Genomic DNA, 25026 nt, shown 5'->3' with positions numbered 1-25026 from the left:
GTGTCATTCGCCCCCGCCTCTGCCCCTTGCTGCTTGTCAGTTTTATTCTGTGCCCCTTTCTCCCCCTTTTCCTCCTGCATGGTTCTATGCAATCCTATAGCCTTAAATCACCTTCTCAGTTAGCTATTACTGAGTGCAGCTGTGTAACAAACTTCCCATACCTCGGGTCAGACACAGCGATTGATCCATGTGCATTTCCAGTCTTGGCCTCTGGGTTGGCTGGAGTACCTTGGCTTCACGTCTCAGTCCAGAGCCCAGCTGCACATGTACCACCTTCTCATGGCAGGTGTCAGTGGCAGTTCTTCAGAGAAATAGCGTCAGTTGGGTACCTACATGGAGATGGGCTTATTATGAGGGCTTGGTTCAATTGATTATGGAGGCTGGAAGACCCAGGACCTGGTGATGTAGCTCCAGGTCCAAGCCTGAAGGTCTGGGACTCAGAGGAGAGTCCTGTTCTGAGACCAAAGGCCTTGGGAGGAGAAGAGAGAGGACAAGTTCTTTTTGGGTGATGCCCAGTCACAGCATCCCCCTTTTCTTCACCCACTCAGTCTACTGACTCAACTGCTGAGTTCTTCAGAAGCACAACCCAGCAGTAATGGTTCACCAACTCTGTGGGTATCCCTTACCTAGTCAAGTTGGCATCCCAAATTAGCCATCAAATAACAAAAGCCAGTGTTCGAGAGGGTGAGACATTTGAAGCCTCTGCTTCAGTTGTGTCCATTACTGTCCCTGGTGGGCTTAGGGGGGGCTAGTGAGAAGAGATGCGGGGACCACCGTGAGCTGTGGCAAGGGAGTGGATGGGTGGTCCTGTTACAGGAGAGGGAGGAATTGAGACTAAGAATTCCATCTTCCCAGCAGACCTGTGCTGATGACGACTGAATGAGTCTCTAGTTTAGTCTCTGCTCCCAGCTTCAGGCTCACAGTCCATGCTCTTGACCTGTCTCCTGAAGACTATGGGAGCCAATGACACACATCATCTGTGTCCTTCTTAAGACTCGCTTCTCCTGTCTGTCAAACAAGCAGGTTGACTCAGGTGAGTTACTAGTTCTGAGAGTAGGTATGAGGGATGGGGTCATATCTCACCTTTGACTTTGAGACAGGGTCTGGCTCTGTGCCCTAGTTTGGGCTGGAACTCACCATCCTTCTGCTTCAGCCTCCCAGAATGCTGAGATTACAGGTATGCATCACCTCACCTGAATCATCTTTGATTTTATTTTGCACTTATTCCCTACCCTTTGGGTTTAATAATAATTATGAACATGAATGTCTAGCCAGGCTACTTTGGGGCAATTCTAAAACCTTCTTTGTCTGCGTCCCTAGCTTTCACTGAGCTTTCTTGGACTCTGGGCAGAAGGTCAGCTGGCCCATGCAGGGTGAGTGGATGGGGAAAAACCAGGCTGTGGGTAGAAGGAAGGACCCTCATGGTGGCTATGGATCCATCCCCAAGGCCATCCCTGAGTTGAGAGAGTCAGGTCTGCGGGTGGACCCATGGGTCTGCTGTGACCAAGATAAAGAATCCTGTGGCCATTTTTGTGGCTCCAAGTGTGGTCTAGGACCATGGTGTCCCAGGCAGGCCACCCTCCAGCCTGAAGCCACCTCTCTGGATCCCGTGCCCTCAGACGAAAGCTGCATCTGTCTCCTTGCCCTTGATCATAACTGCATTATTAGCAATGCTAATACCATTCTGCAATGATAAATAATTAAACAATTATGGTCATGAATCAATAAGTTAAGCACATTTTTTCATCAGCAAATTGTACTGTATAAACAAGAAATATAAATTACCAAGTCTAATTTCCTCCTAAAATTATAAGCATTTTATATCTAATAATTAAAAAAGTATTAGAATTCAATATAAGAGAGTTAGAAGTTTAAAGAATTCTCAGTTTCCACCAAACACCATTAAATTGTCATGTTTTATGTCTCTGAATCTGATTAACGTTTTGAGGTCTTCACTCAGAAATCTTCCTTTGTTAACACCAGAGAAGTCACTAGTCCCTGTCTCTCTCAATCTCTGTCCTCATGCCACAGGACCACAACTTCACACTCTGGGTCCGTATGTCCAGCCGCACAACAGGAGGCCTGGCGAGGACAGAAAGCCCAGGTTACAAACCCATGATCTTGGGCTCTGTCCAGCCCTTGGTAGTCTTTTCTTTGACCTGGTGGTAATTTTGATTTATTTCTGTGTTTGTTTTTATTGTTTGCTTTGTTTTTTAAGTTTAGATTTTCAAGTTACAAACAAACAGTAGCTGCAGTAAGAGGGGTCACAGTCCTGTCCTGTGCAAAGGCTGCTCACTGGAGTCTGTACTGTCCAGGTTGGCACAGTCTCCACCACTCCCTACTGTCTCCCACCCACTGGGGTTGAGGGCACCCATGACCATCAGGGGGCCATGTGATCGCTCTCCTGTCCTGGTTCCTATTTTCCTTTTCTGTCACCTGCTTGGTTTTATAGCAAATGTGTTTGCAAATCTAATTTAACAGTTAGAATTTGATGTGTCTCCATTCTTCTGTATATATTTTTTAACATTTTTATTGCATATATTAGTTGTAAAAGGGTTTTCATTGTGATATTTCCATATATGCTTACAATGTGCCTTGGTTAGGGTCACCCTCTATCATTCTCCCTCACCCTCTTCTCCTACTACTTAGAACAGTTTCAACAGGTTTCATTGAGGGGACAAGGAGAGGATGGAGAGGAAAAAGAGAAAGGTAGAAAGCAAACAGTCTCGAAATACATTTCATCTGTGTTGGATAATGGCGTAAAGAAACACACTGAAAGCTATTGACTGATGGGTAGAGGGGGAGGGGGAGGGAGAGGAATGGGGGGGCAGTAATCTGATTAAGGTACAGTGTAGTCATAGGTGAAATAGCAATGGTGTCCCTCCATTCTTGTACGATCAAGGTCATTGTGATGGTTTATCTTGACTGTCAGCTTGGCTGGATTGAGAGATGTCTAGGAGATTTGTAAAACACACCTCTGCTCTGTCTGTTAATCCAGATAGGATTAACTAAGGGCATGACTGTGGGTGACACTGTCCCATAGGTGGGGAGCCTAGGAGGAATAAAAGGGGGGAAAGGAGGAAGCCAGCTAGTGCAGCTTTGCTCTCTCTGTGCATCTGGGCCGCCCCGAAGTGAGCTGCTGTGATATGTCACATGTTCCCACCATGGTGGACAGAAACCTTGAGTGAAAATATGTCCTTTCTCCCTTAAGCTGATTTGCTCTGGTATTCTGTCACACCTATGGGAAACTGACTAACACAGTCACTAAGACTCAGAATCCCGGGACATTTTACATGTTGGGAAACTGACTGTAAGAGTGGGAAGTCATTGCGTGACAAGATACTCTAGGGTACCCACCTCATACTCGATGGCCTCTCACCTTCCCTGGTGGTGGGACCAAATGCCCCTAGCAGAGCCCCACTGTGGCTCTTCCCTTACCTGCTCTTCTCTCCCCAGGTCCCAGACCACTGGCCCGGGCTCCATAGACCTCTCTTTTTTCTGTCTGACCTGTCCATGCTAAAAGATGATACCCAATCCAAAGAAGCAGATGGAAAACCAGTTTCCTACCTCCACCTTCATCCCATTCTATCAATTCTAAGCCTAGTACTAGGGGCTGTCATTAACGGCTCATCTGTTCCTTCTGCAACACCTTTACCCAGGGAAGGAAGGTCACTGCTGTCCATCCAAACATGGAGACTGAACATGGGGAACCCTTCTGGCCACCCTCCCCCTTCCCCTCAGCCCCATACCCAACCCCTCATCTGATCCTTATGCCTCTTCTTCCTCAACCCTCCAGATTCCAGCTCAGCTTTCAGTCTCCCACTGGACTTTCGGTTTCTAGACTCTTAGTGCTTTGAAAACATTTTCAACAGCTGAAGAAAAAGGTTTCTAAATTGCAGATTTGGGCAGGTACCCACACTCCAGCTGAACCTGTTTCATGGCTCCATGGCCCTCAGTGTGAAGTCCAACTCCTGAACTTGATGTTAGGTTGGTTGAATTGGAGGTGGGGGTGGGTTTGCTCCAGTATGGGAAGAGAGCTTCTTGGGGGTCCAAAGAGGAGGCAGGTGCATGGCCAGGGTGCCCACACTCCACCCTATTCCTGCGGGTTCCTCTGTGTGCCCTTCTCCTGGGCACTCCTCTCCCTGCATGGTCAAGTTCATCACCTCCTCAGAGCCTTCTCTCACTACCCTAGGATGCACTGTTGGCTCCTTCCATCTGCTCCCTGCCCATGTAGCTCTGTGCGATGGTGATGGGTCTTGGTCCCTTTCCTGTGCCCACAGAGCAGTGGGCAGTGGCCACATGTCCTGGTCACTCTAGGGGAACTGGGACATTCAGATGTGTCCCTCTGTATGGACTTTCGATCTGTAGTCCTGTGGACTACAGATCTGGCAGCCCCAGTGCACAGTTGAGCAAAAATCCCAGGCTGCAGGACGAATCAGCATGTCCAGGAGGACAGACTCCAGAGTGAGGACATTTTTGCTCCCCACAGTGCCCAGGGGTGGGGGGATCCTGGCTGCTACTGGGGCTCAGACATGGTCCCTTACACCCCTCTCCCCTCGGGGCTGTCCACAGTTTTCTTGCTCTGGGCAAAACAGGGTTTTACCAGATCCTTCCCTGCAAGCCCAGCTCTGGTGAGGCTTGGAGGACACTGTTACTCACCATGGGTCCTTTGTGATTTGGGGGATCTGTTTTTTTGTCTTCCATACTTGGGCTGGGCACATAACAGGAAAGTGAGTGACGTCATGCTGGATGACAGAGGTTACAGCTAACAGAGTGGCTGGCAGGTAAGCAGACAGGTGACACTTTACTGTATCCAGAGTCCAGCCTGGAGGGTCCATGCTGGAAGGCCAGGATTCCAGAGACTTTTAGGAGGCACACAAAATGTGGAGACCCAGGAATCATGGAGCCTGGGACTGCTAGTTGCGAAGAACTTCTCTTTTAATGGACTGAGCATGTGTAATGCCTCTTGGTAAGAGAAAATAAATTGACCATCCCACAAAAAAATTCTGCTAAGCAACCAACCTCCAAGAGTAACTGCCTGAGGCCTGGTCCCTTGCCAGGTGCCATCCCTGTGTCCAGGGACCAAGAGGAATCCCAGGGGTACACCACAAAATGGCTGTGTGCCTCATACTGGTTTCTTTTCAGATGCAGAGCTGGAGGTCAAACCCCGAGGGCAGGGAGAGTGTTGGGTACTCATTGAGTGAGAGGGTAGGAAGAAGGAGGACCCACAACACTTGAAGGACTTAGTTGACCATCAGTATGGACCACCATCTTGTAGGACCTTCTAAGGAGTTGTACGAAATACAGCACTCAGTGTTCCCTGGGGAAAGGAAATAGGGCCACATGCACCCCCTGCTGTTATCCCTCGTTCATTGGGGTGACCTTGAGGATATGAACTCTCCTGCAAACTCAGGCTGCACATATATGTCCTGTGAGCGGTTTGGGCTATGTGACAGGGGTCAAGTTACACCTGGCCCAAGAGAGGGGCCAGATCCAGGGAGGTCTTCTGGCCAGGACAAGAAGAAGAGACTGCTGTTTTGGGAGGCGTTTGGAGGGCTTTGGTGAACTAGGACTTCAGGGCACTTTTGTTCTCACAGGACCTCCCAGGCACAAAGGGCTCATGGCCCATCCAGGGAGCTGTAAATTGGTTTTTCTGGAGTCATAGCCCTCAAAGCCAGGAGTGGAGGCTGAATGCCAGCGAGCACTCTTTATGTGTGTGTTGAGACAGGGTCTTGCCGTACAACCCAGCCGGGTCTTGAACTTGAGATCCTCCTGTGTTAGCCCTGTGAATGCTGGGATTATAGGTGTGCTCACCATACCTACCTAAGTCCTCTGCAGATGTAAATGAACAACGGTGGCCAGGCCAGGGTGGCCATCTGCCCAGGTCTGCCCCTGCAGCTGGGCCTGCTCTTGGGCCTTGCTGCCTCCCCACCTTCTCTGCCTGTGGGTGGAAGTCTCAGGGCCCTGGGTGCCAATGCCTGTATGTTAGGGCTCCAGATTTTGTTTCACTTGGTGGCTCTTAGCAACATGTTTCTTCATTCTGCTCGTTCTGCTTCACATTTCACACTTCTCTGGGCTGAGAGATCCATCCATCTAGTGCAAACACTGCCGCTGACAAGACTGGGTGCAGGAGACCCCTGCTGGGCCCAAGCAGGGATGGCTGGGGGTGGCTCACACTGGTCAGAGGACAGCTTGGGAGACTGAGTCCCTGCACCCACTCCATCTCCTTGCAAGTCTCTCAGATCTGGCAAATGCAGGACTGCTCTTTCTTTCTGCATTGCAGTCAACTGAGCAACCCCCAGGGTGGTCCAGATCTCCTGCCTTCTCCTGCACAGCCCTGCGGGATGTCATCTCCACACCCCCGACAGGCATAGTTCTCCTCTTCATGGCCAATTTTCTTAAAGTCTTCTCCTCTACCTTCTTAAAGTCTCCAGTCACTTAAAAATAAGTCCTAATTTCTCTCCTCTCTCTCTCTCTTCCCTCTTGTTTTATATTTAATTTTTTAAACACAGGGTTTTTCTCTCCTAGATTAATCTGAACCCCCAGATTTTTGTGGATGTATCTGTACTTCTATTTATTTTTATAAAAATTTAAAACCTATAATAGCATTCAGAATTAACTCACAAAACTGGATTACACAAAGCCAGCAGGTTTAAAAATATTTCAAAGATGTTGCTTTCATGCTTCAAATCCTTGAAAAGCCAAATACATTCACTTCTGAAGCTAAGTCTTGGGTTTGCTGGGGAAAAAAATAAGAAAAGTGTTTAATAGCACATATGGCATAATTTTATTTGACATCTGTTTTGTAACAAACAATATTTAGCTCACTTATTTGCTGAATGATACAGTACAGAGTGCAAACAAAAAGTCCAAGGAACAGTTTTTCCAGAGTTTGTAATATATCAATATTTATTGCAAAATAATGCAAAACTTAAACATTTAAGTGTGTTATTGATTGTAATATGCAAAACATTGATTACTGTGTGTTGCTATTTCAAAAAAAAAGTGTGCTAAAATGCCTGCTGGGGTATGAAAATGAGGTACATTACAGTAAAAGGCATTTGCCTTTCCTTTTGGTGACATTTAGTCTTAGCCCTGCCCCCCCCCATTTGTGTCATCCTATCAAAGACAGCTGTCAATATATTTAGGATGCTTTAGCTCATAACAGAAAAAAATGGTGAGAGTATTGGCTTAATTGCAATGAGTGATTGATTTTAATGAAAACAACATTTAAAAAGTCAGAATGCACTTTCTGTTGGCAGTGCTGCTAGAATGCAGTAATGAATTGGAGTTTCACACCAAAACGCACAGTACTTACGGCAAGGATTAGCAGAAGACAAAAATGGAGGGTGCATTTCTTTCTGTTTTTTTTTTTTTACTTGAAATTTGAAATAAATTATTTGTTTACATCACTGAACAACAGGAATCAGGACAGAAATCGAATCGGTTGTCACCTGGCGAAGAAAGGAAACCCTGTAAAACTCTGACCCACAAGGAAGCCACAAGAAGGACACTGATGTTTTTCTTGTTATTGGCAAAGCAATATTGGAAATAATATCTCAGCAGATAATTCTTCAAGTTGTGGGCAGGAAGAAATGACAAGGACTACCTGTTCTGTTTCGGTTCTGTGGCGGTGGGTGCATTTTTCCTGATGGCGACATCAGTAAAATAACAAGCAAGTTGGGTTTTCCCAGCCAGGAGGCTCTTGTGGCATGGATTGGAGCATAGTTAGGGGTCCCCAGAACAAGGTTCAGAAGAGAAACACCCTGGAGCAGAAATGGGACAGATTTGATCACCCTGGCAGGCTTTTCTGCTTCCAAAAGAATAATTATGATAATGATGACAAAACCAACAGCTGACATTTGCAGAACACCTCCGTGTGCCAGGGCCCGTGTAAAAGTGTCATTCATGGTCACGTCCCTTCCTTCATCCTCACCCCTTGGCCCTGAAAAGCTCCCTCCAGCTTCCGGGGGCTCGTGCTCTGACCACCCAGGGGCTTTAAGTACTGCCAAATGGCATGGCTCATGGCTTCCATGTTTCAATAAATTCCCCTGGTGCTCTGTGCCTACTGTGTGCCTGACACTCAGACTCCGGGCGCTGGAGTCAGAGAGGACAGTGATGGGGAGACTGTGTCCCTGTCCTCCAGCTGCTGGTGGCCAAGGTCTTTCATGAGACCAAACTTCTGGATAGGACAGCAGTGGGCTCAGTTAGCAGATTTGGGGACTGGCAGAGGGCTTGGGAAGGCCCTCTTGTAGAGAGCTGAGGGAGCCAAGGCCACACAGAAGCCCCTGCCTCGGGTCACCTTGAGGGTGCGTTAGTCCTCAGAGTCCAGTGAATCCCCTTCACTTAGTGGTGGTGGGGGAAGGTCCTTCTGGAGCACAGAGTGCAGAACAGCAGGTAGCCTGACTTCCCCTGCCTCACCAAGCTCTCTACGATACCCTACCTCTGCTCCAGCCTGAGAGGACAGAGCCTCAGGATGGGTGGCTTCTCCCTCATGTGTTGTTTGTCACCTCTGCTTTTAGCTTCTTTAAGCCTCAGTCCCACATTTTCCAAAGGAGAATCAAATGAGATATGTTGAAAGGACCATGCGATGCCCAGTACAAGGAAGTGCTTAGATAATTACAATTTTAGCTGAGCGAGGTGGTGCAAGCCTGCAATCCCAACACCGGGGAGGTGGAGGCAGGAGGATTTCAAGTTCAAGGCTAGCCTGAACTATACAGCAAAACCCTGCCAAAACAAAGGACGGAAGGAGGGAGGGAGGGAAGAGAGGTGACGGAAGGGAAGGGAAAGAAGGAACAAAGGAAGGGGAAAGGAGGGGAGAAGAAGGGAAGGGAGGGGAAGGAAAAATGAAAGGAAGGAAGGGAATGGAGGAAAGATGGAGGGAGGAAGGAAGGAAGGGAGGGAGGGAGGGGGGAGGAGGGAAGGAAGAAAGGATGGAAGGAAGGAAAGAAGGAAGGAAGACAGTTCATCCATATCTCCCAGAGCTGCTGGGGTCGTTAAGCCGGGAGCTTCATGGACAGTCTGTCACAGAACAAGTGCTCAAAGGTCAGGTGTCACAACAACCATGCTGTCTTCTGATAATGTGAGGCAGAGCTGGCCCAGTTAATTCAGCTGTGAAAGGCCTTGTGCTTTGGGTCCTCCCTTGAAAGATGGGCAAGGAGACACGGTCACCGTCATTCTTTGGAGAAGGTTCTGGCAGATGTTGGGGCTGTAACTATAGCCATCAGTGACTCGGGGCCAAGACCAGGCTCCTGGGGTGTTGAGGAGACCTGGAGCAGCCTGGCCCACATATCGCCTTCTAGAAGGCATGGAGGGAACAGAGCACAGAAGAACAATATATGTCACCAGGAAATAAGGACACAACACAAGTAGAATAAATAATAATATTTTTTTCCAGCTTTAATGAAACTCTATAGATATAAAAAGCTGGAGACCGAGGATTTTTTTTTCCTCTTTCAGACCTTAATTATAGCAGGATTGTTAGTAAATTTACTGAATTGCAAATGTAAAATATTCTGATGGCCTGAGTAAAACCACATATTTAAGCCTTCTAAATGAACATTTCTGTTTTTTGAGTAATTTGTACCATCTGTGTCAAAATTCTGAGTCTAAAAAAAAAAGCAGTGGAACAAATGTTGGTTCTATAAAACAGTCTTAGTTCATTGTTGAAATTGTCACACATTAACATTGCAGGCCATCTGGGAAGACAAAAGACTCTAACCAGACTGCGGAGATGGTTTTATTGGTCTGGTATTAATCAGAATGTAGCATAATATTTAAGCAGAAAGGAGAGGTGAGGTAAAGTGCGTCCACCGCACCATCGGCCCCTCACACTGGGACGCTGGACATTTTTTAAAAAAGCCTTTTCATCAATCAGAAAATGTAAATAACAGGGCAAGGTAATATTTCCCATTTGGAAACAAGTACACAAAGCCCAGAAAGTTTGGGGTTCACCCAGAGACCTGCTGGAATGAGGCAGAGTGGAACTTGCCCACTACCACCCCCCAACTCAGCCTATCCTGCTGTGACCACTGACCTGGGACACCCAGGGACAGGTCTGGCCAGCTGTTCTGCACCCTCAGGCTTGACTCCTGCTGGGATTTGGCTCTGGTGGCTGCATCCCTGCACCTGGGGTCCCCTTGCCATTCTGGGAACAGAATGATGGAGGTGACGGTTTAAATTTTGCTGTGGCTTTCTCTGGGAGTGGACGCATGTCCTGGGGTGAGTTCCCCAGGGAGTAGCTCTTCCTACATCCTTCTCAGGGCCTGATCATCTCACAAGTAAATATGTGTGTGACGCTCTTCATTCCGCGTGCCCTTAATGCAGCTTCGTCTGGGGGGTTCATGAAAAGAGCAGCGTTCTGTCCCCAAGGCTGGCTTTGCAGAACTCTCCGAGGGATGGCAGGTCAGTCTCCAGGGTCCCCTTCCAGAGGGACTTTCAGAGATGGCTTTGTATTCCTTTTACACCCCCATGTGCTGTGTGAATGTGCGATTGAAGGTGGGAAACTGGGCTGTTGCTGGACCTGGCAGGTGACCATCTGCCTGAGGTCTGCTGGGTGTGGAGGGGTGCACCCCTCTTCCCTACCTGTAAAGGACACTGCCCTGCTGTGGGTGGCTTTGCTGGGCAGTGCTGGGGAGCAGTGGGTTGGCTCTTACCTGGGCTTCCCTGTCCTTTGTTTCTTGTCCTGTTCCCAGCAGGAGGTCACATCAAATAAGCATCCCTTGCAGAATGGCAATGTCTGTGTTTGCTCCGAATTCCACACAGAGAGGGTCCTTTTGAGTATCCTGGATCTGCCATGAGAGAAAGGAGGTCTCTGGACACAGGGAAGTAAATCTAGTTTTCAGGAAAGCATAGTTGACACAGTAGGGAAATGACAACACAGAATGCAAGTGGCTGGCTCCTCAGAGCTCACATCACGAGGGAGTGATCGTGGAGATTGTAGGGTGAATTAAGAGAAAGCTCTTAAAGTGGGGATCTCTGGTGACAGACATCTGCTGTGTTAAACTCTGAGAGAGGACTGTGGGAATTCTGTGAGCCTGTGGGAAGTCTGGTCCCTCGTCCTCTGCTCCTCCTTTCCCAGGGCCTTTGCAAATGCTGTTCTTTTTGCCTGAAAAGGCACTCAGGCGCCTCTAGTCAGCCTGTCAATTCCCTTCCAATGCCAACTCAGGCTGAGTTTCTTTAGGATACATTCCTTGGGACTCCTGGCACCTTGAAAGTCTCCTTTACAGCAATGCAACTTTTAATTAAATACTTTATTGTGTAATTACTGTTTGTGCCTCATATCAGGACAAGAAGATCCGTATTTCCCAGTGAGATGACTAAGAGCAGTTTGGAGTGTTGCTGCTCGCATAGAGACTTTGAAGGATACAGTTACAGTGACCACCTACTTAGTAGTTATGTTGCAATACATACTTGAAATCACTTATTACAGGAGACAGTGCAGTCGCTAGCAATTGCGTTTCCATTCTCCCATGCCAGCAATCCTGTGTCCAGACTGTCACACCTACCTTAACCACACACACTGCCTTCGCTTTCAGGGAGCTGTTTCCTCAGGCCCCCACCGTCTGTGGTCTGTGGCATGCAGCACTGTTTGCATCCATGAAAGATGTCAAGAAATGTATCCAGAGCTGCCCGTGTTCTCCATAAAATAACCACTTACTGGATTGCTTTTTTATGTGATCTTTAAAAGGCTGCTTCCGTGACACAGGCACCTGCAGTTTTGATATCACAGCCCCCTCCCCCAGAATGCACTGCTTGACACTTGCAGGACTAATACGGCTTTTCCTTCAAGTTTAAGCAGAAAGCAATTGAGATCAGAGCCCGGCCATGTGGCAGGAGACTCTGCAAAGCCCAGTGCACGCACGTACACACACAGGGTCCTGTCCCCAAGGGTGATGGGGAGAGTGCCACCCTGCCTTCTGATGTCCGTAGTCATTCTTTACCATCCCTACTCTAGGCTGCAGTGTCCCTAGGGCCTGGCCTCCTCAGACTCCAGGGCCACTGAGACCCAGGACGTCACAGGGGACCCAGCACTCTGGGTGCTCCAAAGCCATTTCTGGAGCAAAGGCATGAATGAAACGCCAGATGTGATGGGAAGAGAAAGGAAAGCCAAGGTGGAGGGTGCATGGGGGATGGAGGGAGGTCTGAGATGAAGTGACTTCCTCTATTGGGCAGCGGGGACACAGGGACATTCCAGACTCAGACTTGGAGGCCTTGCACACACATGCATGCAGACACACATGTACACACATTCAGACACAAACGCAGAAACGACACACAGACACACATGCAGATACAACACAGAAATGACACAGACACACACATGCAGACACAACGCGGAAACAACACACAGACGCACATGCAGACACAACACAGAAACGACACACAGACACACATGCAGACACAACGCAGAAACAACACACAGACACACATGTGGACAAACGACACGCAGACACACATGCAGACACAATGCAGAAATGACACACAGACACAACACAGAAACGACGCACAGACACACAGAGACAAACATAGAAATCACACACACAGACAGACACCCAGGCATAGACACATAGAGACACACAGAGATACACCTACACAGAAATCACACACACACTCACACAAAGACACGCAGACAGACACACAGGCATAGACACAAATAGAAATACACAGAGACAGACACACATCCTGACACACACACAGAGGAACAACTGCATGACAGATGCACACACACACTCACAAAAAGACACACAGAGACAGCTACACACACAGGCAGAGACTCACATAGAGATGCACACAGACAGACACACATACATGCACACACACACATGCGCGCACACACTTCAGCCCTCCAAAGGAGAAGTGACCGGCAGGCTGTGGCATGTGTGGGGGCCTGGGTCTGGGCGCCCAGCCTCTGCAGGCACTTGCACAGGCTGACCAGGTGGCCACGCAGAGCGCTCTCCTGAGAACCCCCCACCCCCCATGTGACATTGTTAGTGCTAATGTCTTCCACTTAAGTAACCACAACCGAGCTGTGGGGCTTCCTGGTGCCTAATGGCCCAGGGTGACGCTGAGGGCTATTAACCCGGCCGGCCATTAATCCCAGGAAATGGCCCTGGCCATTACAGGCTCCATGGAGCTCAAGGAACAGGGACCCAGGCCCTGGGAACGTCCCTTGAAGGTCCTGCCTTCCCCAATAGTGGGGGTCCGGGTTGTTGCATGTGTACATGGGAGTGTGTGCACACACAGCCCAAACCAGGGACCACAGCCACGTGGGGATGTGGTAATGTGCACTCAGGTTTTTCTCTACAAGAACACAGATAGTCGCTCCAAGGCCTGTCCCAAGGCCACAGGCACGTGAAAGGGAACAGGGCACAACTGGAGGGCTGGCTCACTGCTGTCATGTCCTGAGGGCTGGGGACAGGCAGAATCAATGGGCTTCAGCTCTGGAGGGATGTGAGGTAGTGCAGCTCAGCTCCCACCTGCAGTGCAGAACAAGAGGGCACAGTGGGGGTGCTGTGGACCTAGTGGAACCGTGGACACCCTGGATTGTTGTGGGCAGCCTGGGCTCAGCTAGGTGCTGCTTCGGACCTAGGCAGCCCTGTTGTCCTGCTGGCACCAGCTGCTGACACTCTGTTCCTGAGGCTGAGTGGCTGCTGTCTTATGGCCTCTGCTGTCCCTCATAGCTTCCACTGTCCTGTGGCCTCCAGTCCCCTGTGGCCTCTTCTGTCCTGTGGTCTCTGTGGTCCCATGGCCTCTGATGTCTGTGGCCTCTGCTCTCCCATGATCTCTGCTGTCCTGTGACCTCTGCTGCCATGACCTCTGCTCCCTCATGACCTTGGCTGTCCCATGGCCTCTGTACTACCCATGACCTCTGCTCTCCAATGACATCTTCTCTCCTATGGCCTATGCTGTCCCCTGGCCTCTACATTTTGCAAATGTGAACAGATGAGCAGAGGTAGATTTTCCATGCAGGGCTTCCTTGGCTGGGGCCAGCAGCTCCCTGGTGTGGCACACTGTGGTCACATAAGGACGAATGGAGAATGGCACAGACTGGGTTGGCAGTGAGTTTGACCTCAGATGCAAGAGTCAGATTTGGCAAAGTTGGAGCTTGGGGGTGTTCCTCGGTGAGTCTGGCTTGTCTCTTGCTTCGATTTCTGCTCAAGGCTGACCCCACCAGGATGAGGAAGGAAGCCAGGGCTTGGCTCTCCCTCTGCCTGCCCCCCCCAACCCCACCAAACAGCTGCACCCTAAGCATCAGCCCTGTTCCCTGTGGGATTGTGAGAGGTCCGAACCAGGACACTGGCTGCACTTTCCTGAAGCTGGAGAGCTAGGAGCACTGTCCCCAGCCCCTGAGAGCTGGTAATTGGTGTCCCACGGGGACAAACAAGGAAAGCAGCCAGGGATGGCACCTGGCCTCACCCCCTAGAGGACCAGCGTGCAGGGGAATGTCACTATTCTACAAAAGTACAGTGGGCAAGTAGGTGAACGTGCCATTAACACCGCAAATTAAGCTTATGGTGAAGTAAACAAAAGCTAAATCAATAACCAGCATAGGGGACATGTACTCTCCCAAATTGTCCCCCAGGAATTGGAGCCCAGGGGGTGCACAGGATGGAGTTGGGGAGGGCACGTGGCATGGCTGGGAACTGGATGTCTAGGAGCTGATCGGTGACTCTCAGAGGGTCTGGGACACCTGTCCCCCCAATGGGAAATGCCTCCCTTCCTGTTTCCATGCCCCTGTGCTCTGCTCCACCCCCACACTCCGAGGGTGGAGTTTGCCTGTTCTGCTCCCACTACCCTCCTTTTGGCAATGGTACCTGGATATTTCTTTGCTGAAAACCCTGACACATGTAGTCCGTGTCGTTCGTGTAGCTTCTCTCCTTGGTTTAAGGGTTATCTGATAAGGAAATCGTGTCCTTGTGTTCACAGCATTTGATTCAGCTGCTCCATAGCTGTGCCGAGAGGCAGCCCAAGAACTTTGAAATTTTCTGAAATGCGATCCTGTCCTGAGCTTTGTCGAGCAGAGAGGAGAGGAGTCAGGGCTGCTTGGTGTGAAGCCACACAGAGATAAGGAGGTGGCACTGGACTCCAGTGCCTGGATCAAGCCATGCCTGAAGCTATGATATCTCTACCCTTGGATTGTTTTGGGGGGATTTGGTTGTTTGCAACTGAAAGAGTCCAGCTTGAAAAATTATTGTATTCCTTTAAAAGAAACCTACTTACCACCACCTCTCATAAATCAGTACACATATGGCCACAAGGCAGAATCAAATGGTAACACCCCTTGGCCTCTGGGTCTTTGCCCTCTGGATACTGATTCCTTATTCAGCCTACAGGGTCACTATGTTGTGCCCTGCCCTCCTGTGCAGCTGTCACTCTATCCCTCTGACTACTGGAGTCCTCCTTTTGGGAAGGGGGGCTCTGCTGGGCTTGGGGACCCCCAGTTTTGACTTCAGCCCCTTCACCTTTGAGCCTCTGCCTTCCTGTCTTGGGTAGAAGAATGGTGTTTGGTGGGGAGAGACTCTCACTCTTCCCACTTGCGGTCCCTTGTTCCCTGCTGCTCCCACGATCCTGGAGTGGGGGGAGGGGAGCAGCCTACCCTGGGCTCAGAGACTTCTGGCAGCTCCTTCTCAGAAGCCCAAGGCCAGACTTTCTGGGCTGAGCAGCACTTGCTCTGTTTTTATCTTCCTGTGCCTTGCACAGTCACACTGCTTCATAACTGACAGTGCTGCCTTCTGCCTCAGTTTCCCTTTTGTTCTATGGACTCCTGGCGGAGGGCAGAGACAGAACTTATCCCTCCTTTTGGCCCCAACACCGGAGTCCAGAGGCTCGTGCAGAGCACACTGAGCAAAAGAACCTACAAGTGAATGAATGACCCTAGAAACAGAAGCTCCTCTGGAGGCCGAGGTCACAGTTTCTGGGCTGCCCATGGGACACTTGGTAGGAGGCTTTCTGGCCTCCTGTGGAAGCCTTGTCCGCTGTCCCTTCCACCTGTCCACCTTTTCATTTTTTCTAAAGGTCCGCACACTGTCAAGGGTGAGGCTGCTGGGCTTCTGGACAACAGGGTGGGGGTGTGCACCAGTGAAGATGGAGGAGGTAGGAGACCCCCCAAGTCTCTCTGTTCTTGTTGCCTGCTCAGTGACTGCAAAGATGCTCCTCTGAGCCTCTGCGCCTCTGCTCAGAGAAGGAGGCCACAGTTACCCGTTCTGATGGTGCTCATTACTACCCCATTCTCATTTATTTATTTGTTTGTTTGTTTATTTATTTATTTAATCTTGGCAGTACTGGGGTTTGAACTCAGGGCCTTGTGCTTGCTAGGCAAGCACTTTACCACTGGGGATGGGTTTTTTTGAGATAGGGTCTCCTGAACTATTTGTCCAGGCTGGCTTTGAACCTGTATCCTCCTGATCTCTGCCTCCTGAGTAGCTAGGATTACAGGCGTGACTACAGGTGCCTGGCCACCCCTACTCCTTAGAGGAGACGGGTGGGGCAGAGCACCCACAGACAAGGGGATCTCTTCCCAAAAGACCCTCCTGCTCCCTGGCTTGGCTCTGATCCTCTGCTCAGCAGTTACCAGGCTCGCTAGACTCTAAATTCCCCGAGTCTGGACATTCCTCAGTAGAGGGAGACCAGCTGCCCTGCTCTCAGGAACCCTGCAGGTAAGGAAGAGAAGGGGGGAGCTGGGTCCAAACTTGAAGAATTTTAAAATCCTCTCTTCATTTTTCCTCCCCCTTCCTCAGGTTGTAAATCCAACCATAGCTCCTGGCCAACTGATAGAATTAAAGGATTAAGGGCTACCCAGGTCTTATCCCAATGTGACAAGATTTCTTTGAGAGCCTCGGAGTTCTGCAACCAAAGCCAGGCAATCACTCCCTCCTGCTCTGGTATTGTCTCCAGAGCCTCATCCAAGCCACCTTTGAGCTCCTGGCTGATGTGTCTCCTCCTCACTTATCTCTTAAGACCCCGCTCATAATTGCTCAGTGTCCGACAAGCTGGGAGAACCCCAGGCTTTATCTGTTAAGGGCTCTCTAATCCAGTTCGTAAGGACAGAGCAGGAATGGGGACCCTCAGAACCCTTTTAAAGTCTGAAAGCCTGAATTTCACATGAATCCTGAGCTGCCTGCAGAGGACCCCTGGGGTGGACACAGGTGCCCCTCAAGGGGGACATGGGGGACTGGAAGGGGCTGGGGCTGGCTGGAAAGACCCATCTGTGCAGAAAAAAGACTTTGCATTGAGAAGCAAATGGGATTTTAAGTGTGCATGAGAAAGGGGTGTGACTGCATGTGTGTACATGCATGTGTGTGTACACACAGGTGTGCAAGGACTTCCTGGATAAAGGTGAACAGAGTGGGCTGGGGGCATGGCCGGTCAGCCCAGGCAGCTAAGGGCCCTGCAGACATGGCACGGGGCTGTGCCACTGGTGGCCCCCGACAGGCAAGGTGACAGAGGTGTGGATGAGTCAGACACTGTCTGTCTGCAGGCCTGTGGGAAGTCAGCGAAAAACACTCTTCATCTTCGGGGGCCGGGAGGAGGGGACAGCAGTGTGTCACTCCATATGGGTGCACCCAGGTCTATCAGTCGGCTGTCGACGGCCGTCCTTCATGGGACACAGGCGCGTTCTTCTGACTGATGGTGCCATCCTGGGACTGTCACGGGAACTCTGCAGGTGTGAGCTCTGATGCCAGCATCCCTCAGCACCTCACGTGGCTTCACCTATCTGTATCTGACAAATGTCACTCTTCTTCTCTCCCACAGCTGGGAAAGGAGGTTCTAAGATGGTCTTCAGAGCCTGGTGTGGTGGCGTGAACCTGTGATCCTGACTACAAGGGAGGCAGAATTGGAGGATGGTGGCCCAAGGCCAGCTCTGGGCAAAAACAAGAGACCCTATGTGAAAAATAACCATAAAAGGGCTGGGGGCATGATTCAAGAGCATCTGCCTGCAAGCACAAGGCTCTGAGTTCAAACCCTAGTAGCACCAAAGGGGAAAAACATCCTCAGAGCTATGCCTCCGAGCCAGGTCTCCTTCTTCCTTCTTGGGGCCTCACCTGGTGGACCTCAGGGGCTCTGTCACCTCTCAGCCCTTCCCCAGCATGAGCAGAATCATCTGTCTTGCCGATCCCTCCTGGAAGCCCTGACGGCCACTTCCTGTCTGTCTCGATGGCCAAGAGTTCCTGGAGAGAGCAGGGCTAGCTTGTGTGCTGAGGTTTTGGTCTGGGTCCTGTGGGGCCGACCCCAAGAGAAGAATGCGGGACAGATGTCTAATCTGGGAGGAGCCCCGTGAGTATGGAGGGAAGGGAGAGAGAGAAGGCAGCCATGCAGGGGCGTGACCCTCAGGTGCCATATGTTGACTTTCCGTCCTGTACTGGGAGGAGCTCTGGAAGGCTATGGCCCAGAGCACAGAGGAGAAAGGTGACCTTGGAAACTGTCCCCATCTTCAGGGCCACTCCTAGTGTGAGTTCCCTGTCCTATCTGAGGACAAAAGTCAACCAGGGCTTTGGAGCAAGACCTCTGGAACAGAGACTTGACACCTCTCACCTGGCCGGGGAAGCCCAGGTGTGTGTCATCTGCTAGGGCCAGAGACACTCGTGCAGGAAGAGCCAGCCCAACCATCATGGGCATTCCTAGCTGTCATGTCCACCTGAGGCTGTTGGGGACAATGGGACAGTGAAATGTGGGTTGCCCTGAGGCTAAACTGTGCCCACCATCTTTTGACAGCACCCTGTGTGTTTCTGGGCCCACTGGCCTTCAGGGGCCATGGACAGGACCTCTGCAAACCCTGTCCCTACCCTCTGATCTAAAAGGCCAGACCCTGTTGCATTTATGGTTCAGGACCAGATGGGCACAGGATGGACTACACTATCTGTTGAAGGGTGACCCTTGGTCAGCCACATTCATCTCAGGCCCTTCCTCACCACCTGAAGAACAGGTGCTGTGCAAGCCAGCAAGGGGGAGGCTGGAATGGCCCACAGGACTGGAGGCTACTTGAGAACATCAGAGTGCACTCCTGTTCATGCTTATGTGGACACAGATTCCTGTGGAAGTATTTATAGCTGTGCATACATGCAGGTGTTAGTGTACACATACATATTTTTTAGTTGGCTTTCTGTGACTGTGACAAAATACATGAGGAAGTCAACTTAGAGGAAGAAAGATTTATTATGGCTCACTGTTTCAGAGCGCTCAGTCTGTGGTCATTTGGCTCTGTTGTTTCTGGACCTGGGGTCAGGCAGTGTGTCATGGCAGGGAGGTGTCAGAGAACAAAGTAGCTTATGTCATGGGGGCCAGGAAGGAGGGGGAGAGGAAAGGGGAAGAGGGAGTGAGAGAAGAAGGGAGGGAGAGGGAGGGGAGACAGAGGAGAGGGCAGAGAGAGAGGGGAAAGAAGACAGGGAGAGGGAGAGGGAGAGAGTGAGAGAGGGAGGGAGGGAGAGTGAGGGAGATCCTCTGGAGGCCCCCTCCATGACCTACCTCCTCCAGCCAGGCCCCACCTGTCAACATCTGCATTGCCACCCAGTTACCCATAAGCTGTGAGTCCATCAGTGGATGGAACCACAGATGATGGGGAGCCCTTGGGCCCAGCTGTCTCCTAAGGTCCCATCTCTGAACACTGCCACATTGGGGTCCAATCCTTCAGTGCTGGAGCTTTTGGGGGAACATCTCAGATCCACATCATGACCACGGCAGCTGAAGGGCCTGGGAGCCATGGACCCCAGGTGTTGCTTCCAATACCATCCCCAAAGTGGAAGCAGAGTTCCTTTGAGAACTGGTTGATTCAGAACCAGGGCAGGGGTATCTGTAGAGTCAACAAGGAAGTAAGTACTTGAAATGTGCACACGGACTCATACAGATACACACACACACACACACACAAACACTCAGACACTCACACAAACACACACAAACACAACACTCTCACAGACACACTCACACTCACACACAAACACACACTCACACAAACGCACACACACAATGATGATGAGGAGTGTCAAATGACACAGGAACCAACTGAAAGATGACCAAAACCGGAACAATTTAAACAACAAAAATGTCGCACTGGACCACAATTCAACTCACGTAAATAACTGCGTAAAAAAAGTAAGTGGTGACGCAGAGAGACCTCTGTGCACAGTTCCAAATGATTCATGTTGACTGCCCCCCTGGAGGAGGTGGCTGTGTCCCCACTTCCTAAGTGTGGCTACACGGGACGCCCTCCTACAAGTGCACACTGTGGACAGAGAAGACAGACAAGCCTGATCTTGCCTAGGTGGCCAAGGTCAATGCCAAAGCCATAAACCATACTGATGCTACTAGGATGGCCTTTAACTCTGATCTTTCTCCCCCAAACTCACAGCCCAGTCTCTCCACAAGAGAAATATCAGACAACCCCAAATAGGGGGACCATCTACCAATTCCTGACTAGGACTCCTTGAATCTGTCACGGTCACTGAAATCAAGACAAATCTAAGAACCTATTAGGTATCATAGGAGGAGCTGTACAGCCCATCTATTCTGCAAAATAAGCAATTCTAAACCCAAAAGGTTCTTTTGAGGGCAGCTCAGCCATTGACCAAAGGGCACTGGCTAGCCAGTAGCAGTGGCTCACGCCTGTAATCCCAGCTACTCAGGATGAGGAGGTTGGTAGATCACGGTTCAAGCCCACCCCAGACAAAAATTTCTCGAGACCCCCGTTATAACCAATAAAAAGCTGGGCATGGTGGTGTGTGACTGTAGTCTCAGCTCTGTAGGAGTAATAAATAGGAAGATTGTAGTCCAGGCCAGCTGAAGGAATAAATCATGACCCTATCTCAAAAATAACTAAAGCAAAAAGGACTAACCCTAACCCTAACCCAGGGAAGCCCAGGCCATGCCTGAACTGATCTACCCAGCCTCATTCAGCTGGGGACCTGCTGGAATCTGTGACATTTGTCCCACTGTCATGGGGACTGTTGTATTTCCCTAGTCCTTGGTCTCCAAGTCCTTCTACAGACACCTGCTGAAACACCTTCAAGATGGCCCTATGATACTGATTAATAAACAAACAGCACACATTCTCCCACGAACAGAGAGACAGGAAGAGAAAAAACCTCCACAAATCCCCCAAACCCGTTAGCTGGAAAATATTCCAATATCAACACATTTTAATTCACTAATTAATACAGCTAAAAGGCATTTTTCATATTAGACTTATTAAAATCACTTGTAGTTAAGTGTTTGGGAGCTCATATTTTTTTTGACGCTATGGTGTTTTTCTAAAGTGTTCTAGTCATGTTATGCAAATGTCTATTTAAATTACCAGGGGTATTTATTTTCTGTTTCTACTCTGTAAAACATAATTTTAATACACGTTATTTTGTGAAATGCACACTGAAAAAAAGAAAATAAGATTTGAGATGTCATTTCTATGATAATTTTATTGCAAATGTTGACCATGTTTTTGTGTTTGTCGGCAAAAGGTAATGTGAACTATACAGAAGACATATTTCTGGGATTTATTGTTGTGTGTGAACTAAATTAGTAAGGCAAAATTTGCTTCATTTTTTTTTTAACCCGAGGTGGGGCGGTCCATCTCGCCGAAGAGCATGGTTCAGAGGCAATGGTGACAGCCTTGCAGTGGACTGAGTCTGGCGCCATTGCAGGGAGAAATTTGCACTCGCTCTGCACTTAAGACTTTCTGACACCTGTGCATGACCAGGTGTGGTGTGTGAAGCACAAATAAATGCAGGCCTTTGGGAGGACGTGGTGACCCAGGACAGGGATGCTGAGCTGACGACATGACCAATTGGGTCCTCTACAGTGATGAAATATGGAGGCCAGACTCCCAGGGCAATGAAGCTATGGAAGAGGTGAGAGGGTCTTCCCTGTGGATTTATCTAAAATGTCTAGGCTTCCACCCTCAGCACTTTGTGGATACAGGTATGACACAGGCATAATAAAGTGGCTAGAAGCAAAAGATGAACTATAGAAAGAGAACCTGGCTTAAGTGTTTTTAAGTGCTATTTTTAAGCTTCCTGGTAGCCACAGCAAAAAGGGAAACATGAGTTCTATGTCATTGATTGTTGTCTGTTTAAAGAATACCTGCGTCTTCAGAGGAGAGGTGGTTTTCTTTCAGTCTTCCAGTCTTTGTGGAATCTGCAGAGGGCCCTTCATAAGGGAAAACAGGAATGCAGCTAGACCTTCCTCACCACCAGTGGTGGGATAGCTTACAGAGGCTAAAGAAATGAAAGGTGGTGTGCTGGGCACAGTGGCTCAAACCTGTAATCCCAGCTACTTTGGAGGTAGACATCAGGAGGATTGTAGTTTGAAGCCAGCCTGGGCAAAAAATTATTGAGACCCTATCTCAAATCAACGAGCTAGGCATAGTGGCATATACCTGTTATCCCAGCTACGTGGGCACACATAGGGGGATCACAGCCTGAGGCCAGCCAAGCAAAAACGTGAGACCCTATCTGAAAAGTATTCAAACCCCAGTACTACAAAATAATATTAATAAAAATTAAAAAACCCAAAGAAAGGTGGTTGGGTTCAAACCAAAAGGTCAGTCATACTTTAAGGATTTTCTGTGCTATTTTGGGGCTGTGTCCCCAGCCTACAAGGACAGCCTCTGCTCACCCACATCAACACATTAACACAGTAGGACCTGCTTGTCACAAGCCCTTTCCCTTTTAGGTGCCTGGTTTGGGGTTAGAGACAATCTGGTACCTGTCGTGTCCATCTGCTGCCCAGATGCCAACTCCTTCATGTCCGTGGACAGGGAGCTTTGCTTGAGGGGAGGACATCTCAACCTCTGGGCGCACATGACAGTCCCCTTCTCAAGAGGACTGGTGGCTTCTTGTAGGGAACTGACAATGGGTCCAACCCAGCTTCCCACCTCGCTGCTCCAAGTCCGTGTCCTCGTGAGGCGATGGCCGACCACAGTTGTGAGGATGCCTGGTGCCAGTGCTGTGCCTGCTCACAGCTGGGGCTGACTGACGGCAAGAGTGGCACTGTCACCTCACAAGGTGCTTTGTGTGCGTGGCCTCGTTCAGTCCCCATAGCAGCCCTGTGCTGCACCGGTAGGGATAACTGTCACCCCCGGGCTCCCAGAGGAGCCACCGGCTCAGAGAGGTGCGGTGGCCTGCCCAGGGGTGCAGAGCACAGGTCAGCGGGGCTGCCGAGCTTCACTCAGCGTTCCGTAGTGAAAGTGGGGCGCCTTCAGGCTGCAGCCACCGTCCTCAGGAAGGAGCCAGCTCTTCAGGCTGCTTGGGGTCCAGGGCTCCCTGTCCTGTCCAGGGTGGCCCTTAGGGAGTGACCAGTGTAGCTGCAGGACTGGGCAATGCCTCTGAGCTGGGCACCGGCCATGGGTCACCCTCCACCTCCCCTGACTCTCCCCTTCCCTCGCACCGGCCGTGTGCGTGTGTGCACAGGTGTGAGGGTGTATGTGTGTATGTGTGTGCACACGCGTGCAAATGTATGACCGTGAAAGTGTGTGCGTGTATGCGTGCATGGTCACACGTATCTGCATGTGTGTGTGTGTATCGTGTACACACGTGAATGTGTATATGTTTATGTGTGTGTATGGGGCGTGTGTGTGCACACGTGTGCAGTTCCAGCAAGTGCAGCCTGAGCTCTGCAGGTGAGGCGGGAGCAAGGGGACACTGTGGCTGTGTGTCCGTCCTCCGAGTTTCTGCACAGCTCGCATCAGGTTCATCAGCGCTGCCTGCACAGCCCCACAGCCTCAGTCTCCTTTCCAGTTCAGGGTAGACGCACTGGATTCTGTCACTCGAAGGGAACCAGAACCTCCTGCACAGGGCCTATTCAGAGGGTGACGTCAGCTGAGCAGAGCCAAGCGTGTGGCCAGAGGGACCGCTGGCTTGGTGGCAGTGTGCACAGACGCAGACTGTCCTCCCTCTGAGGCCTTGGAGGCCTCCCCGGGGTGCTCAGAGCTGATCCTCTGTGCGGTCTCCTGGCTCAGCAGAGGTTTTAAATGCAGTCCTCTCTCAGGAGTCCTGGCTGGCCTGGGGAAGCCCTGAGACCAAGAGCACATCCTCAGGTGACATCTACAGAATGTAACTGCCCAGGCAGGGCAGGTCCCGCTGGGATGAACCCCAGCTCTCTGCTGCCGTCCTCCCTGCTCGCCTGCCATCCTGGTCCCCACCTGAGCCTGTCTCTCTGTAGAAGGCAGTGCGGATGGAGGCCAGGTCAGACTCCTTCCCACACTGACCTCCAGGGGCTCTGAGGGCTGTGTCACCAACCCCACACAGGGAGCTGCCTAAGGCCATCGGAGCTCCTGAGACCAAACCCATGCCTTCCACAGTGCTCCAGACTGGGGCTCCAAGTGTACACTGAGCACCGCCTCTGGGCCGAGCTCTGAACTGGCATGGGACCGAGACAGACTCAGGTCTGGCCTGCAGTGTCACCAAATGTGTGGTCACTGATGCTAACTGAACAATCACAGGTTGCAAGGGCTTCAGAGCAGAGACAGTCTAAGCGTGTGTGTGTGTGAGTGTGTGTGCATGTGTGTACGTGTGTGTGTGCATGTGCGTGTGTGTGTGTGTGTGTGTGTGTGCTTCCCAGCTGGGCTCAGCAGCCTCCTGGGGATAGCAAACAGCTTTGATTGGCAGTGGAGGAGGAACCATTCACTCTGTGGCAGTTTACTAAGCACCACTGTGTGCCAGGCCCTGTGGAAGGGCCCAGTGTACACAGCAAACCAAGCCTAGCAAGGCCATCTTCTCCTGAGTGCAGGGCAGAGGCCATAGTGGGGGAGAGGGATGATGAAATGAACAAAGAGACAGGGTGCCGCAGTGTGGAAGGGCCAGTGGCAGCTGTGTGAAACAAGCAGGTCTCCTGGAGGAGGGGACATGGGAGCAGTGTCTTGAACGAGGTGAGCCAGGCAGCTCTTAAGCATAAAAATGTTTCTGGTGAAGGGAACAGCAAGTGCAAATGTCCTGTGGTAGGGATGAACCCGAACCGGGTGTGTTGAAGGAGCCCAGGGAGGCCACTGTGCCTGGGATCATGTGAAGGGTGACAGAGGCTAGATTCAGTTCCCAGTGC

Source organism: Castor canadensis, chromosome 16, assembly GCF_047511655.1.
Source record: "Castor canadensis chromosome 16, mCasCan1.hap1v2, whole genome shotgun sequence".
Taxonomy (NCBI): Eukaryota; Metazoa; Chordata; class Mammalia; order Rodentia; family Castoridae; genus Castor; species Castor canadensis.
This window is presented reverse-complemented; position numbering follows the sequence as displayed.